A 17,212-nucleotide genomic window follows, 5' to 3' on the forward strand; every position below is an offset into this window, starting at 1 on the left:
AGCCATATTCACACATTCACTTAATGAACATAGTCACAGTTTAACATGCTCATACATACAAAAACTTCACAAATTTACACAAAGGAAAATGTTCACATAAATGCACATATATTCATTCATACTCAGACATGCTCAGACACTCATGAACACACTAAGACATACACAGACATGCTCACACAAACATATTAACATTCATTCACATGAACTTGCTCACAAATTCACACATATAGACACTCACACACACAACTTCACTTAAAATTGTGCATTATTATGCTTATATACATGAACTTATTAACACATTCAATTTCACAAAGGGAAAATACTCTTACCTTAATGCTTTCATCTAACTTGCTCATGCTTTAATTTATACACATCAATATGTTCATATACACACATGCTCACACACTCAGATGTGAATGAACACACTCAAATTTATTTATACACAAGCACGAACTTTCACTCATACTTGTACATTAACATGCTCAAAAAGCAAACATGTTCACACTTTCATTCATATATGTCCAGGCTCACACATGATCATGTGCAGGCATTCACTCATATGTGAACATACTTAAACATTAACACTTCCAGACACAAAAATTAACTAACACATTGTCTCACTCAAAAGTGCACACTATCTTTCATTCACATTCACATGTCAACACACACATATTATCATGCATTTACTCACACATGGACATGATTGCACACTCATAGACTCTAAACCCCAACATTCACTCACATTCACACATGGGCATGCTCTCACATTTATTAAAAACAAGAACATGCTCACATACACTCATGAATCATTCATGTGTGAATGAGTACACACACACGAACAAATTTACATATTTATACAGTCTACAAGCTCATTAACATACATGCATGTGTATTAACACATTCACACGCCCCAACAAACACAAACATGAGCATGCTCATACATTCACACACAGGATCAGATTCACTCATATAATCTCTCTAACACACATTCACATACACACTCACATTCACTCACACTTGCACATAAATACACATGGATGTGCTTACACTATCACACACAAAAAACACACATTTAGTCACACACAAACATGCTCACATTCACTTACACAAATGAACATACACATTAACATGCCCTCCACATACATGTTTGCATATTCATTAACTCACACACATGCTCCTATATTTACTGAAACTTGTATTTTAATAATATGCACCAATATAGATACGCTCATGCATTTACTGACATAAACATTTTTGCACATTCATTAAAAACAAATACTAGAAAACACAATTCACTCACACTCTCATCTGAACACACATAGATATGCTTATACATTCATTCAAACACATGAACATGCTCACATGTATATGCTCACACAATCACTTTTACACAAACATGAACATGTTTATATATACACAAAATGAACCTGCTCTCAAACTCACATGTATATTCATTAACACATTCATGAACATGATCAACAATCACACACAGACATTATCACATACACACATACTTATGCATTCACTCACAGAAAGAGGTGCACACATTAACAAGTTCACACAAATGAACATAGTTACACATTCACTTACAGATGAATATGGTTACATCATGCACACACTCACAAATTCACTCATACACATGAACATACAAACTCACCTTAACACACTCTCACACATATTCATGCTCACATATATCCACACAGTTACACATTCACTCACATGAACATGATCACAGACTTACTCCCATTCATAGACATATACACTTTCATTCAAACACACAAATATACTCAAATTAACATGCTTATGCATTCACCCACACACCCAAATATGCCTCATCTACTCAATGTTATTCATACATTTACTCTCATGCATAATCATATTCATTCTTAAGATGCTCTCACGTACACATACACATTCAATCACACACCCAAACATGGTTACAAATTTTTTTACACACAGACATCCTCATATATAATTATTTTCACATACACCTGAACATGCTCAAATATACAAACATGATCACTATTCACTCACATCTACAGTATATTCTTCACATGTACACATTAGCAAATTCACTGAGAATCAATTCTTATGTAAGTTATTTTCAGATGTACAGCATAGTGGTTAGACATTTATATAACTTACAAAGTGAGCCCCTGATAAGTTTACTACCTACCTGACACCATACATAGTTATTAAAATATTATTGACTATATTCCCTATGCTGTACTTTACATCCCCATGACTATTTTGTAAATGCCAATTTGTATTTCCTAATCCCCTCACTTTTTTCACCCAGCCCCCAACCCCCCTCCCACCTGCAACCATCAGTTAGTTTTCTGTATGTATGAGTCTGTTTCTGTTTTGTTTGTTCATTTATTTTGTTTTTCAGATTGCACGAATAAGTGAAATCATATGGTATTTGTCTTCCTGAGCCTGATCTCATCTGAATTAAAACTTTGAAAACTCATTGAGGCTTATTTTATGATCTAATATAAGTTCTATCTTGGAAAATATTTTATGTCCATTTGAGAAGAATGCATATTTTGCTGTCAAGTAGAGTGTTCAGTAGATGTCTGTTAGACATAACTGGTTTATAGTTTATTCAAGTCTCCTTTTTTTTCTGGTTGTTCTTCTGCTTAGTTGTTCATTGGATTATGGCTTTTAAAAATCCATTCTACAAATATCTTTTGACTGGAAGATTAGTCAATTTACAGATTTATGTTTACCAGCTGGCTATTTCTTTTTCATATGTTTTATGTCTTTTGTTCCTTTACTCATTCATTTTTGTTGTTGTTGTTAAATAGATATTTTTATTATAAATTTAATTGTCTTATTGTCAATTTTACTATATTTTCAAGTTATTTTCTTAATAGTTGCCCTAGGAATTACAATTGACATTTTAGTTGAAAATAATCTAGGATGGAGTAATACCAACTTAATTTCAATAGCAAACAAAAACTTTGTAACTATTAGCCTTTCCTCCTTTATTAAAGCTATTATTGTACTGTAATACAAATTATTTATGTATATATTATTAGTCCATTGATGAATTTTATAATTATTTTTTCTATAGGCATCTCTTGTATCAGATAAGAATAGAAAAGAAAAGCAAACAAAAATTCATATGCACTGTCTTTTTATTTACCTATCTAGTTCCATTTGCTGGTGTGTGTTTTTTATCTCTTTATGTAAATTACAGTCACTGTTTAGTCTTCTCATTTTGTCCTGAAAAATGCCCTTTAATATTGCTTATAAGACAGTCTGCAAGTGATATAACATCTCAGTTTTTGTTTATCTGTTAAAGTATTAGTTCTTCAATTTTTAAGGATTGTTTTTCTAGATATAGAATTTTTCATTGATAGTTTTTTATTAAACAACTAGAATACATCATTCCACTGCCTTTGGGTTTCCATAGTTGTTGATAAGTAAGGTTTTCTTATGTGTGGTGAGTTGCTTTTCTCTTGCTGCTTTCAAGATTTTCTCTTAGGGACTTTGAAAATTTGATTATATCATGCCTATGTGTATCTTTTTCTGAGTTTATCTTACTTGGATGCTATTGAATTTCTTGAAAGCATAGATTAGGTGTTTCTTCCAACTAATTTGGGAAGTTTTGGTGAATATTTCTTTATATGTCTTTCTGCCCTTTCTTATATCTCCTCTAGTTTTGACACTCTCATTATGTGTATGTCGATATGTTTGATTCTTGTCCCATAGGTTTCTGACATTCTGTTAAATTTTATTTTTTTTCTTTCTGCTCTTCGGTCTGGACAATCTTAATTGACCTACCTTTAAAATCACAAATTTTTGTTTGTATTTTTAATTTTTTTCAATTACAGTTTACAGTCAGTATTATTTTGTATTAAGCTCAGATGTACAGCATAGTGGTTAGAAAATCATATACACAAATTCACTGATTTTTTTTTCTTTTATAAGTTCAAATCTGTTATTGAACTCTAATGGGGAATATTTCTTTTTAATTACTATACTTTCAACCCCAGGATTTCTATTATTTAATGTCTTTATTGATATTCTATATTTGGTGAGATATTATTCTCATATTTAATTTTAATTATGTAGATATACTTTTATTTAGTTATTTGAACATGTTTATAACAGTGGATTTAAAATCTTTACTTATGTCCAATGTCTAGGCTTCAGCAGGAACAGTTTATATTGACTTTTTAACCCTTTGCGGTCGTTTGTCTACTCTCAGCCACCAAAGCTTTTTTACCGTTCCAGTCGTATGTCTGCTCTCAGCCACCACAGCAAGGAACCGTACGAATCTTAACTCTATTCATTCATGTATCAGTTCATAATTTCTCTGAAAGCTCTTAATTCCGACCAGTATGACACCCATGTCCAAATTTAATATGACTGTAAAGGGTTAAAAATTGTTCCATGAGCCATACTTTCTTTGTTCTTTGCACGTTTTGTAGTTTTGGAACTTTAAAACAATTCAGTGTGGCAACTCCAGAAATCAGATTATGCCTCCTTTCCCAGAGTCATTGTTTGATTGTATGGTGACTTTTCCCAATTAATTCATTAAAGCATGGGTACTTTGTCATCTGTGGTTACTGAATTCTCTTCTCTGATTGTAGTGATCAGCTAATGACTAGACAAAGATTTTATTAAATTCTTAAAACAATAAATCTTCCAGCTTTTATCAAGGTGTTCTATGTATATATATGTTTTGGGATACCTTTAATGCTCAGGTAGGCCATTTACATCTCTGCCTAACCCTTCAGTTTCTGTTTATGCAGAGCCTCACTGTCAGCTAGAGGTGAGAACAAGACCTTTCAGGTATTTTCTGAGGATGCACAAAGTTCTACATGTTTATGGCCTTCTAGATCTCTTTGATAAGTTGGAACCTTTTAAAACATCCTGTGGACATTTCCTTTTCTAGCTTATCATTTTAAGTTGTTGGTAGCTTCTTGTTAGCCCTAACTAGTAGCACCACATCTGGAAGTGGCAATGTTAAACAATGGTTGCTGAATATTTTCTCCAAACACCCTGAGAATAAGCCAGTTCACACAAAACAGACTCTGGGTGAGAACAAATGAAGTCATGTCTGACAATGGAGCTTTTCAGAGAGGTGCCAGACAAGTCAAATATTGACAGTTCTCTGAGGATGGGATTGTTGGGGAGCTCCAAAGCTCTTCTGACTCTTCACACTGGCTGTCAGGCTGCAGGTTTCACAGGTAACATACTAGCAAGCCTGTTGGTTTTCCATGCTACCACAGATATGGGGTTGAATGGGTTCATAATAGGTTAAATTAAGATGTCACAAAGGTTATTGTTCATAATAATATCGGGCCATTTTTTTTCTTGAATAAATTAGTCATTAGATGATTTAAAACCTTTCATTAATTTCCAGAGTTCTGAAAAGTTGATTTTGACAATTTTTTTGCCTGTGTTCTTGTTGCGTTTATGGAGGAACAGATTTTCAAAGGTCTATACTTCACCATTTCAGAAGTGCTTTTCTATCTCATTTCTTATTTCAGTAAGTGTTCCTTCTAGTTGTAGAATTTCTATTTTGGATTTGTTTATTTCCATGTAGTCCTAACCTACTTAGTTTTATAGATTCCAAAATATATGTTGTCATGCTCTTAAATGTTTATGATGACTTGTTACTTTCATTAGAATGAAATAACCATCTAAGTGGCTTTGAAAGCAATATGTCATGAATTCAACTATTGTATAGACTTTATGTGTGCTTTGTTGTTTTTCACTTGTGCTTTCTCTATATATTTTCCTTTTCTTTAGTGGCTTTTAAAAAGTAATATTAAGTTGTGTATCTGAATCATAAAGCCATTCTTGTAAAAACTTCAACAAATATTATGGAAACACTAAAGTCCTGTTTCACCACCTCTCACCATCTTTATTCTCCTTGACATCATGTGTTACTCTATTATTGGACAATGGAATATAATTCAATACCTTTATTATGTGTATTTACATGTCCTCGTGTACTATAAGGAAAATAAATTTCTTTATATTTGTGACTTTTAAATAAAGGATACAATTTAGTACTTCTTAGTTTGCAATCTCATTTTCACTTAATTTGTCTTTCCATTTGTTATATTTTTATCAGCCTTATTCTTTCTAATTGATGAATAATATTCCATTTTCTGGGGAGACCATAGATTATTTATTATTTCATACTTTGATAGACATATTTAAATAAGAAGAGATATTTTCTTGTTATAACAGAAGATAATGCAGTGAATAACTTTGTTGTACACATCTCCTTTTGAGAATGGGACATCATGTTTATTGAGCTCCTTTGAAGACTCTCAATAGGTGAAGAGACAATTACATACCTGCTTCACTCACCTGGAAGTCATAATGGAGGTCTTAACTTTTCAAAGGATAAAATGATTTTTGTCTTTTAAATCTAAAACATCATTCAGTAATTTATTACAGTAATAAGGATTTGGAAATTCTTGCCCATGGCAGGGCATGAAGGTCAGAATTAATAAGACATGGGAAATTTACAACAATTAAGTAACACAGTCCTAAATAACCTATGAATCAAAGAAGAAATCACATTAGAAATTAGAAAATACTTTGATATGAATGAAAACTTATGATATGCAAATAAAGATAAGAGTAGTAAGTAAATAGAGAATAGGAAAATAATCAATGAATAAACTTTTTCTTTAAAAATAAAAAATAAGAAAACTGTTATAAACCTTTAGCTAGATTGACCAAGGAAAAAATTGAGAAGATTTAAATTTAAAATATCATGAATGAAAGAGGGAACATCACAATAGTTAAAAACAAGACAACAGGCCCAAAATGGAGTCACTTATGCTAAGCTCCAAGTCACCAAACTAAGACTTCATTACAGTTTCTGCTCACACAGAAATGGAATCTTAAACTAGTCAATGAGAAATCATCTAATCAGCAATAGTACATAATCTGCCTGATAGGCACCTGTCATTTCCTAAAAGAAAGTGACCTTGCGACAACCAATTTGCTTTTTGCAAATATAACTTTCTTGTTCCTGCTCCTTTTTGACTAGAAGTGTGTTCTTCAGAGCGCCTTTCTATCTGCTAGATTGGATGCTGCCCTATTCATGAATCATTAAACAAAGCCCAGAAGATGTTTAAAGTTTACTCAGTTGAATTTTGTTTTTTAACACTATCAACACCACAAATTAAGAGGGATTATAAGGGAGTACTATAGAAAAGTGTTTGCCAACACATTAGATTATCTATACAAAATGTGCAAATTACTGTAAACACACAGAGCAACAGAAACGATACAAAAAGGAATAGAAATTCTGAGTAGACCTATAACAAGAAATTGACTTACTAATCAAAAAACTTCTCACAAGGGAAAGCCCAGGGTCAGATGGCTTCACTGGTCTACTCTATATTTAAAGAAGAGTTAACATCAATCTTTTAAAAACACTTTCAAAAAATAGATGAACAAATACTTTCCAACTCATACTATAAGGCTAGTATAACCCTGTCACTAAAGACAAAGTTATAACAACAACAAAAACCACTACAGATCAAAATCCTTGACAAATATAGACCCCAAAATTATTAACAGAATATTAGTAATACAAATTCAGCAATATGTAAATATTATTATTTAACATCAGTATGTGGAATTTATCCCAGGAATGAAACATTGATTAAAATATGAAAATCAGTTATCCTAATTGTTGGGATAGGCAGTTGTATATAGTTTGTCAAGCCTGTTCTATACATAAGAATTGGCCTTGGGCCTGGAACATTTCCTTGCTGGTAGATAAATGGTGTTCACAGCCTGTACTAGGCTTATCACCTTGTGAGGGAATATCTTTCCCTGTTCTGGGCCTGCTCTGCTTACACACTGCATCAATGGCTTTAAGTCACAGCCCCATCTTTCTATATTTCAGACATCACTATAGAAGGGTTTCTTCCACTACAGCACAAAGTGAGGCACATGCAGTCAAACTGCCTATGACAGCTACAGAATGGATCCACTGGCCAAGGGGGGCCACTCTATAACAAAGGGCTGGATCTTCTTGTACACACACACTCTTTCCTCTTGTTGTAAGTAAACACTGTACAGCTTGTGCCTGGTGTGAATGTTATATATTCTCCGTGAGCTTGAATCATGCACTGGTTTCTTCCCTAGGTGAAACATATCTGCCTTTTACCCTTGGCCACACTTGTGTTATATTCTACCCCACATCACAGCCTGACCACCCAGTGACCAGTAAAATGGTAATACACCATATTCAGAAAGTAAAAAATAAAAATCACATAATGATCTCAATAGATGCAGAAAAAAATATTTGGCAAAAGTCTAACACCTTTTTATAGTAAAAACACTCTACAAACCAGGACTAGAAGAGAAATTCCTTACCTGTTCAAGTGTATCTATGAAAACACCACAGCTATTATCATACTTAATGGTTAAACATTGAAAGCTTTCCCCCTAAATTCAGGAGCAGGTAATGATGTCTGCTGTTACCACTTCTATTCAACATTGCAGTGGAGGTTCTAGCCAGGGCAATTAAGCAAGAAAAGAGGAAAAAAGACATGCAAATTGGAAAAGAAGTAAACTGATTTATCATAACATAAGAACAAAATACTTAGGAATAAATTTAACAGACAAATGTCCATCAACTGATGGATGGATAAAGAAAATGTGTTATATTTCTATAGAGTATCATTAAGCCATGAAAAGAAGGAAATACTGATAAATGCTACAACATGTATGAGCTGTGGAAAGATTAAACTAAGTGTAAAAGATTAGTCACAAAAGACCCTGTATGGTGTGTTTCAATTTATATGAAATATCCTGAAAAAGCAAATGTATGGAGAAAGCATATTAGTGGTTGTCTGGGTTTGGATCTGGGGTTAGGAGCAGGAATTGCCTGCAAGTGGGCAGAGAGGATCTTTTTGAGGTATAAGAAATGTTCTAAAATTCAATAGAATGTATAGATTGTGGTGAGGCTTGCATAACTGTGTGACTTTAATACAAAATCATTGAATTATACACTAAAACAGGTAAATGTTATATCTCAAAAATATGTTAAAACAATCTCTTTACTAATGGTGTTTTTCATACTGTTTTTGATTCTATAGGAGTCAATTGGAGATCTTAGTGGAAGGAAATTTTCACTTTTCTCTATTACTCAGACTCTGCTTCCTCATTAGAAGCTATCTCAATGTTTAGATGCAAGCATACTCTGATTTCCCTCATTAATTCAGTTGCTCAGTTTTAGAATTGTGAGTCAAGTGTGAATCACTTAGCTATGGTGCAAGGCTATGATTTTGATGGTAAATTTAAGATGTCACGGAAAGAATGCATTTATCCTGTGTCACATTCCAGGTCATCTGGAGCTATTAAGCATTTGCATTGGATTGGGGGAATCTATGGAATTTAAGATACCTTTCAGAATAAGCACCTGTTATTTTATGTTTTAAGGTGTTCCTGAACAGAGATTGAAACAGGTTTGGTTTGTCTGATGGGAAAGCTAGAATGATTAATTATCATTTGTCCACTTTAACCTACTATTTCTCATTCCCATTGTTTGAAAATTGCTTTATAACCACTATTATTTTATTCACTTATTGTATTGATTCTGAGGATGAATTTGTATCTCTCAGTTTTCATAGAAAGCTAATGTCAAGCTGATTGTTATTTTGATAATCTTGTATAATGACAACTGGGAAAGTTTATTTAATAGCTGGAGTTAGAAACAGGTTTTAGGGATATTTAGAAGCAGGAAAGATGGCATACCTACATCCATTAACAGCCCCATTGGGGGGGGGGGTCTACCATCACTGTGACTGTGTGAGAATATGTGTGTGTATTTGTGTATGTTTGGGAAGGTGATATATTTTATTGAAAAAGTTATGACTGAGACCTCTGTTACTTGGGATAAATTGTTAGCTTCTCATGAATATAGTTGGAAGTAGCTGAGTCACCAGTTACTCATTCATTTCCTTTGTTTCTGTGTCCAAAAATAGCCTGACAACTGTGCACGGAAAGCCTAGCTAGCCTTTGATGCTTTCAATTGGATTTCGTTGATGGACATAGAATAAAATTTGGAAAATGAGAAAGAAAACTAGTGTTTTTCTTTTTTCTTTTTTAATCCTTACCCAAGGATATTTTTTCTATTGCTTTTCAGAGAGAGTAGAAGGGGAGGGGGAGAGAGAGAGAGGGAGAGAGAGAAACATCGATGCGAAAGAGACACATCAATTGGTTGCCTCCCACACGTGCCCTGACTGGGGCCAGGGAATGAGCCTGCAACTAAGGTGCCCTTGACTGGAATCAAACTCAAGACCTTTCAGTCCGAGGTCTGACACTCTAATCACTGAGCCAAACTGGCTAGGACATTGTTTATTTTCTTAGGAAACCTAAGGTTAATTTTATGCATTTATAAAATATTAAAATATTTAAAATTTTAACATTATGCATTAAAAATTCACCTACCAAAATGAGTGTTTCTTATTAGAAAAACTAAAACTTTAGTGAGGTGCTAAAATCTCTCTAAATTGTCCTATATATTGAATATCCAAACAATTAATTATCAAAATTTCCTTTTAGTTATACAAGGAAATTCTAATAGTTACATAGTGTCAGTATGGTGCCAGAGAAGTCAAAATTCTGGACCACTATGGACTCTCCTTTTACTGTAATAAAGAAGTTCCCTTTCCCTTTATTTTTCAGATATTTTGAGTACCTTTAAATCTTCACAGGCTATATTATACAAGAAGCTCCAAGAGCTTAAAATTTCAGTGAGGGATTTGGGATAAAACTGAGAAAAATATAATTTTTCTTCTGAGTCTTAGTGTTCATGGGGATCATTTTATATAACATGCACTTATTTAAAGAAAATTCTATATACACAGGATTTCTTTTCCTTTAGGTATATGTTAACTACCAGGGTAGAGATTATTAGAATATAGCTTCCAAATTAATACTTTTGCAAGTAGTACCCATTTGTTGGATAAGAGAAAACTGTTTGTTGTTCAGTGAATTTTGTGTTTGACTCAAGAGAAATAGTGGAAAATGAATCATTTTTGTTAAAACCATGGGGATTAAAGACTCTTTCTTTGGACACTTTATTTCCTGATAATGCTTAGAAAACTTTTAAATTATTGTGCATGAATTTGGAAACATTAATTTTTGTTCTTTATGTTAATTTTATTTTGGACAGGAAAGGGTTAACTCAGTAAGGTGAGATTGTTCAAACCCCATACTTTCCAAAGCAGGGCCAGTCTTTGGACTGGCTCTTGGCTTGGTCCTGGGGGTGCCGGTAACCTCTGTGTCCTTAGGATAAGTCTGCCTTCATATGTTTGAATTCTTGGTCCATGCTGTGCCCATTTGACCAGTTCCATTTACCCTAACAATGCGATTTACTGTGAATGCCTATTTGTGCTCTGTGGGGTGGACTGGAATCTGAGTAGCTGTGATCAGTCACAACAGTACTGCATGCCTATGTGACTTTACCTCCAGTAAAAACCTCCAAGGCTCAAGTGAACTTCCTTGGTTGGCACACATCACTAGAAATTGAAGAGCAAGATTCAGCTTACTTAAATGCAGTGGTGACACAAATGACTAACAAAGGTTGATTGATAAGTCCAGCAAAGATCCAAGGGTCTTTCCAAATGGTGAAATTCATAGGAAAAACATGGAGTTGTATGCACTGAGACATTCTATAGATAACTAAATTAAATGCTGTCATTGTTTACCCCCGGAAATAAATAAGAAACATAGCACCTGGTTGGATTTTTTGAATTTTGGAGGATGCATGTTCCACCCCTGGGAATATTTTTAGCTCCAGTCCTTAAAGCCATATGTAAGAAGGCCAAATTTGAATGGGGATCTGAACAATGTCAAGTTGAAATGCAAAAAGCATTGGCTCAGTCAGTGATTTTGAGCCCTTAAGATACACAATCAGATATGATTTTGGAAGTATCTGTAACTTGCACGTATGTAAACTGGAGCTTATAGCAAAGCCCATGAGTGCTGCCCTTCAGTTACCACTGGAATTTTGGGCCAGAAATTTTACAGACATGGAAGTACACTGCACACTGTTTGAGAGACAATTATTGGTTTGCTATTTGACACTTATTGAAACTGACGCATAACTGGAGAACATAAAATTAATTTGAAACTATTACCCAAATATATCTGAGGTAATGTCTAATAAAAAAGCAGTGTCTAGGAGGAATATGTTACTGAAAGAATGCAAGGATATACTCATTGCACTCATAATTAAGGAGCTTCTTTTCCCTCAGGGCAACTTTAGAATCACTTGAGGAACTGCTAGATCCCAATGCCACATGGATGGTGTTCTATACACAGCTTTCAGCTGACCAAATAGCTGCTTCAGAGGAAAACCTCTGAAGAAGATAAGAATAAATCAGCTCAATGGGCTGAAGTACATGCTCTTTTTCTTGGAGTGTGGTGGAAGAATTAAACAATAAAGTTTTAAAAGCCTGGGGGTGGGATAGGTGGAATATGGAGGTGGCCAATGGCCTGGCCATATGGTCAGGTAGAAGGAGAATGGAAAATTAGACTATTAAAGGATTCCTGCATGTATCACAGCCTTATGGAAATCACTATGCAAATTTAAATTACAGGAAAAAACAAGATGGCGGCGTAGGTAACAGCTGCACCCGCCGCCTCCCGCAACTACATGAAAATTACAACTAAAATACAGAACCACCGTCACTCAGAGCCTCCTGGGATCTGGCTGCACAGAAGCCCCACAACCAGGGAGCTGAAGAAGCCCTGAGACCGGGAGGAGGGGCGGGGACGGGGCGGGGCAGGGCTGAATTGCAGAAACGTGGCCTCGGGCCCACACCCGGTGCCACGGTTGAAACCCGGAGGGAATCTTGGCGGCGGAGGTTTCCCGGAGGAGGGAGGGGTCCCAGCCCCACAGCAGGCCCCCAGCCCAGGGCTCCAGGGCTGGGAAGAGATGTCCCCACAATTCTGGGCTGTGAACCAGCGGGTACTGTCCCTGAGGGTCTCGGAGGCTGCGGGAGCCCCAGCAGCTCCTCTTAAAGGGCCACGCACGGACTCACTCGGACACCCCCTCTGAGCCCAGCGCTGAGCAGCAGCTTGAAAGGACCCGGGACACTCGGGGGGAACTAACCTGCCTGGAATCCGGGCGAGAGGCGGAGGGGTGGCTTCCTCCCAGGCAGCAGGGCTGGCAGAGGCCGTTGCTCCTTTGGTGAGTCCTCCCCGCACACAGCTGGCAGGCAGGCGCCATGTTTGAATCACCAGCACCTGACTCACACCTTTGGCCCCGCCCTGTGATTCCTGGAGGCCCCGCCCCTCCCCACCTGCAGCTCATCCAGGCCATTTCCAGGGGCTTTTCTGTGCAAATGGCCTCTCAAGCCTCATGCTTAGGACTTTCCTAAAATCTCTCAAACAAGCAGCAGCTGCCCCATACGGCCTGGTAAGTGGCCCCAGGCCTGGCACTAGCACAGCCTGCATTGGCTCATAGCTTGCCCTCTCCTGGACACCTCCAAGCCCAGCACAAGTAGCAGCCAACAAGAGTTTGCTGAGTAGTTCATGCTGGGTGGCCCTGGGCAAGGCACTGGCACAGGCTGACTTTGCACCTCCCAGGAAGCCCCAGAGACAGTGCACCTGGTGGTCAGACTTGACCACGCTGGATTACAACCCTACCACATCCATGAGTGACTCACTCAAGGGGCGTACTTGGTGAACCAAAGCTCCACTGAAGTAAATCCTGCTCCATAGGGGTGTCTCCAGCACAGCAGCTCTTTGGCTGCAGTTGCAGGGGGTCCTCACAGATGATTGGCCTGGGGGCCAGTTCCTCCCAGTGACGTCAACAGCAACCAAGGCTCAACTACAACAGGACAGTGCACACAGCCCACACAGGGGAGCACCTGGAAGGCCCAGCTCAGGTGATTGGGGAGGCTGAGCCACTGGACCCTACAGGACACCTACTACACAAAGCCACTCTACAAATTCCAGGAGACATAGCAGCTCTACCTAACACATACAAATACCTGGAAGCAGCCAAAATGTGGAGGCAAAGAAACATGTCACAAAGGGAAGAACGGAAGAAATCTCTAGAAGAGGAAGCAAATGAAATAGATCCAAGCAAGCTAACAGATAGAGAGTTCAGAATTTTGGTTATAAGGATGTTTAAGCAGATGGTTAGGGAAATAACTGAGGAAATCGATAACATAATAAAGTACCAATTTGAAATGAAGGCTACAGGAACTGAAATGAAGAATAATTTACATGGAATCAACAGTAGAGTAGAGGACGCTGAGAATCATATCAGCAATTTGGAACATGAGGAAACAAAAAACACCCAACCAGAAGAGCAACAAGAAAAAAGAATCCAGAAATATGAAAATAGTATAAGGAGCCTCTGGGACAACTTCAAGAGGCCCAACAATCATATTATTGGGGTGCCAGAAGAGGCAGAAAGAGACCAAGGAATTGAAAACCTATTTGAAAAAATAATTACATAAAACTTCCCCTCCCTGGGGAAAGAAATAGACTTTCAAGTCCAGGAAGCACAGAGGGTCCCAAACAAGAGGAACCCAAAGAAGCCCAGAGCAAGACACATCATAATTAAAATGCCAAAGGTTAAAGACAAAGAGAATCTTAAAAGCAGCAAGAGAAAAGCAATTACTTACCTACAAGGGAGCACCCATACGACTGTCAGCTGATTTCTCAACAGAAACCTTTCAGGCCAGAAGGGAGTGGCAAGAAATATTTAAAGTAATGAAAAACATGGAACTACGACCAAGATTGCTCTACCCAGCAAAGCTATCATTTAGAATTGAAGGTCAAATAAAGAGCTTCACAGATAAGTAAAAGCTAAAGGAGTTCATCACCACCAGACCAGCAGTACAGGAAATGTTGAAGGGTCTTCCTTAACAAGAAGCTAATGAACGAAAGAATCTGATGAACTAAATAGATCCAGAGACATTGACACATGCAACAGATGATCATATTTCAGAGGAAAGAGGGAAGGGGGGTGGAGGGTGGGAAGAGATTAACCAAAGAAGTTATATGCATATATGCATAACCCATGGACACAGTCAATAACAGGGTGAAGGCCTGGGGAGGGGGTGGGAGTGAAGTGGAGGGGGTCAGTTGCGGGGGGAAATGGCATACCTGTAATACTCTCAACAATAAAGATAAATTTAAACAGTAAAAAAAAAAAAAAATTAAATTACACACTGAGGAACTTCCTTCCCAAATTAGAAAGTGATTAGAATCAGCAAGTGAACATCCTGGTGCACTTATTTGAGGTGGTCACCTGGGTCCATAAAATGAATGGACATGGTGCAGCTGCAGCAATGCAGAGATCATCTGATCATCAATATATTCCACTTGCACCTATACCTGCTTCTCCAAATCAGGTCAACTATTTTTTCCTACCTGATTCAATGGTCCTGGGACTAGGGCTGCAGATACCATATGCAGGGATGACCCCTAAGCAAGAAACTTTATGCCGGTATTCAATGGACTGTGCCTTCACTTTATCTGGCCAAATTTGGGTTGATAGTGAATGCAGCTGTATTGCCTAGTGGTAAAGAAAGCCCAGTAGTTGGGGGGTTTAAAAAAAAATATATATATATACACACACACACACACACACACACACACACACACACACACACACAAGGAAAGCCCAGTAGTTCTGTACTTATGTCATCCTATCACATATGGATCAGAATGCACAGAGTTTCTCCTTATACAGAAACTGTTGGGGGTAGGCATTTGTTAGACTGGTATTGGTGCTGATAATCTAGACCATCACAATGACTGAACCTAACATTCCTTCCAAAGATGGAAAAAGTTTGGGTAAAAAACACTGAAAAATGGAGAAAAAGAGTAATAATAGTTGAAGTTAAAGAAATGACTAATTGGATTATGGAATAATGGAAATACAATATTACACTGCTGTCTTGAAAGAGTCTCAGAGCAAGAAAATTATATTGTCCCTTAGCAAAATTACACCCTAATGCTCAAAAGAGTGAAGTCATATATCTTCCAAGACCACTCCTGTTTTTTTAACTTGACAAGATCAAATGGAAACCTGAGTGGCATTGCTTTGGGACACATTTTGGTCATAGAGCATGATGAAATGGGTCCTATGGTTAATGGTTGAGTAGAACTATATTAATGTGTCAGCATCTTTTAACTCTTATTTTTCAGGTTGCATCTAATACAAATGATATAATTTGGAAAGGAGTTTCCAGGAACTACTCCCTACTGAACCATTGGTCTGTGGAGTATATAGCTCCTGGCAGACTAATTACTGTGTAACTATAAACTTTGGTGATCAATAATTGGAAAGATCCCTGGTTATAATGGATGAAACATAGCAGCAGCATTTCTAACATCTTACAGTATATTGTGCACAGATATGTATTACCCTTGTTTTTATGGCTGGAAAGCTATTAACTGGAATGGATTTCTAATGGGAATAAAGCAGTGGGCATCACATAAGTTCAATTCCCCTAAGGAATTGCCTCAACTTGAGTAACTGCCTTAGGTAAATAAGTCATATGACAATATGAACACTGATGATCAAATATACTGGGAGACTGAGTGAAAGCCTTCTCAGGACATAATACTGATAATAAATGATTGGACTGTGGAAGAGCTGGGTTTAGTTAACAAACATTAACTATTTTCTAGGTTAAATACTTCTGTACAAGTTTATAACAAGGTACAAATAATGTTAGATTAATGGGGGAAATTAGTAATCAAATTAGCATAAAATATGAAAATATTTTCTTATATAGGATGGATTAGTTATTTCATTAAATATATTTCTTCCCACCACTGGTTTCTCCAACTGTTGGGCATATTCATGCTGATACTATTGCTGCATCTGTTATATAAATGTTATACTGAATGTAGATGCACAAAAATTGTGATAGTTTTGCTGTAAGAGGGCTTAAACCTAGAGAGAGTCAGGGGAGCTGACTGAACAGGAAAGAATGAACTCAACTAGCCTGATTTCCTCAAACACTGCATATTCTAAAGAAAGAACCGTGTTTGAACCAGACTTTGACTTAACTCCTGAGAAATAATCTCTGTGCACTGGAATAGTCTACCTGATAAGTTGTTTTTGTATGCCAGATAAGTTTATAACTTATGGTAAAGTCCTATTTTGGCTCAGGAATGTAGAGAGAGGTGGAGGTCTGAGTAAGTGAGGTGAGTCATGTGCTTGTGTGACTTACTGGCC

The 17,212-nt window shown here is 36.8% G+C and overlaps 1 protein-coding gene across 1 annotated transcript in view; it reads right to left on the bottom strand.

The window, feature by feature from the left end:
- Nucleotides 1-17,212, bottom strand: part of PWWP3B (PWWP domain containing 3B) — a 111,434-nt gene that overhangs the window by 41,676 nt on the left and 52,546 nt on the right. The gene's annotated exons all lie outside the window — the stretch shown is intronic.

This window comes from Miniopterus schreibersii (assembly GCF_964146895.1).
Source record: "Miniopterus schreibersii genome assembly, chromosome: X".
NCBI lineage: Eukaryota > Metazoa > Chordata > Mammalia > Chiroptera > Miniopteridae > Miniopterus > Miniopterus schreibersii.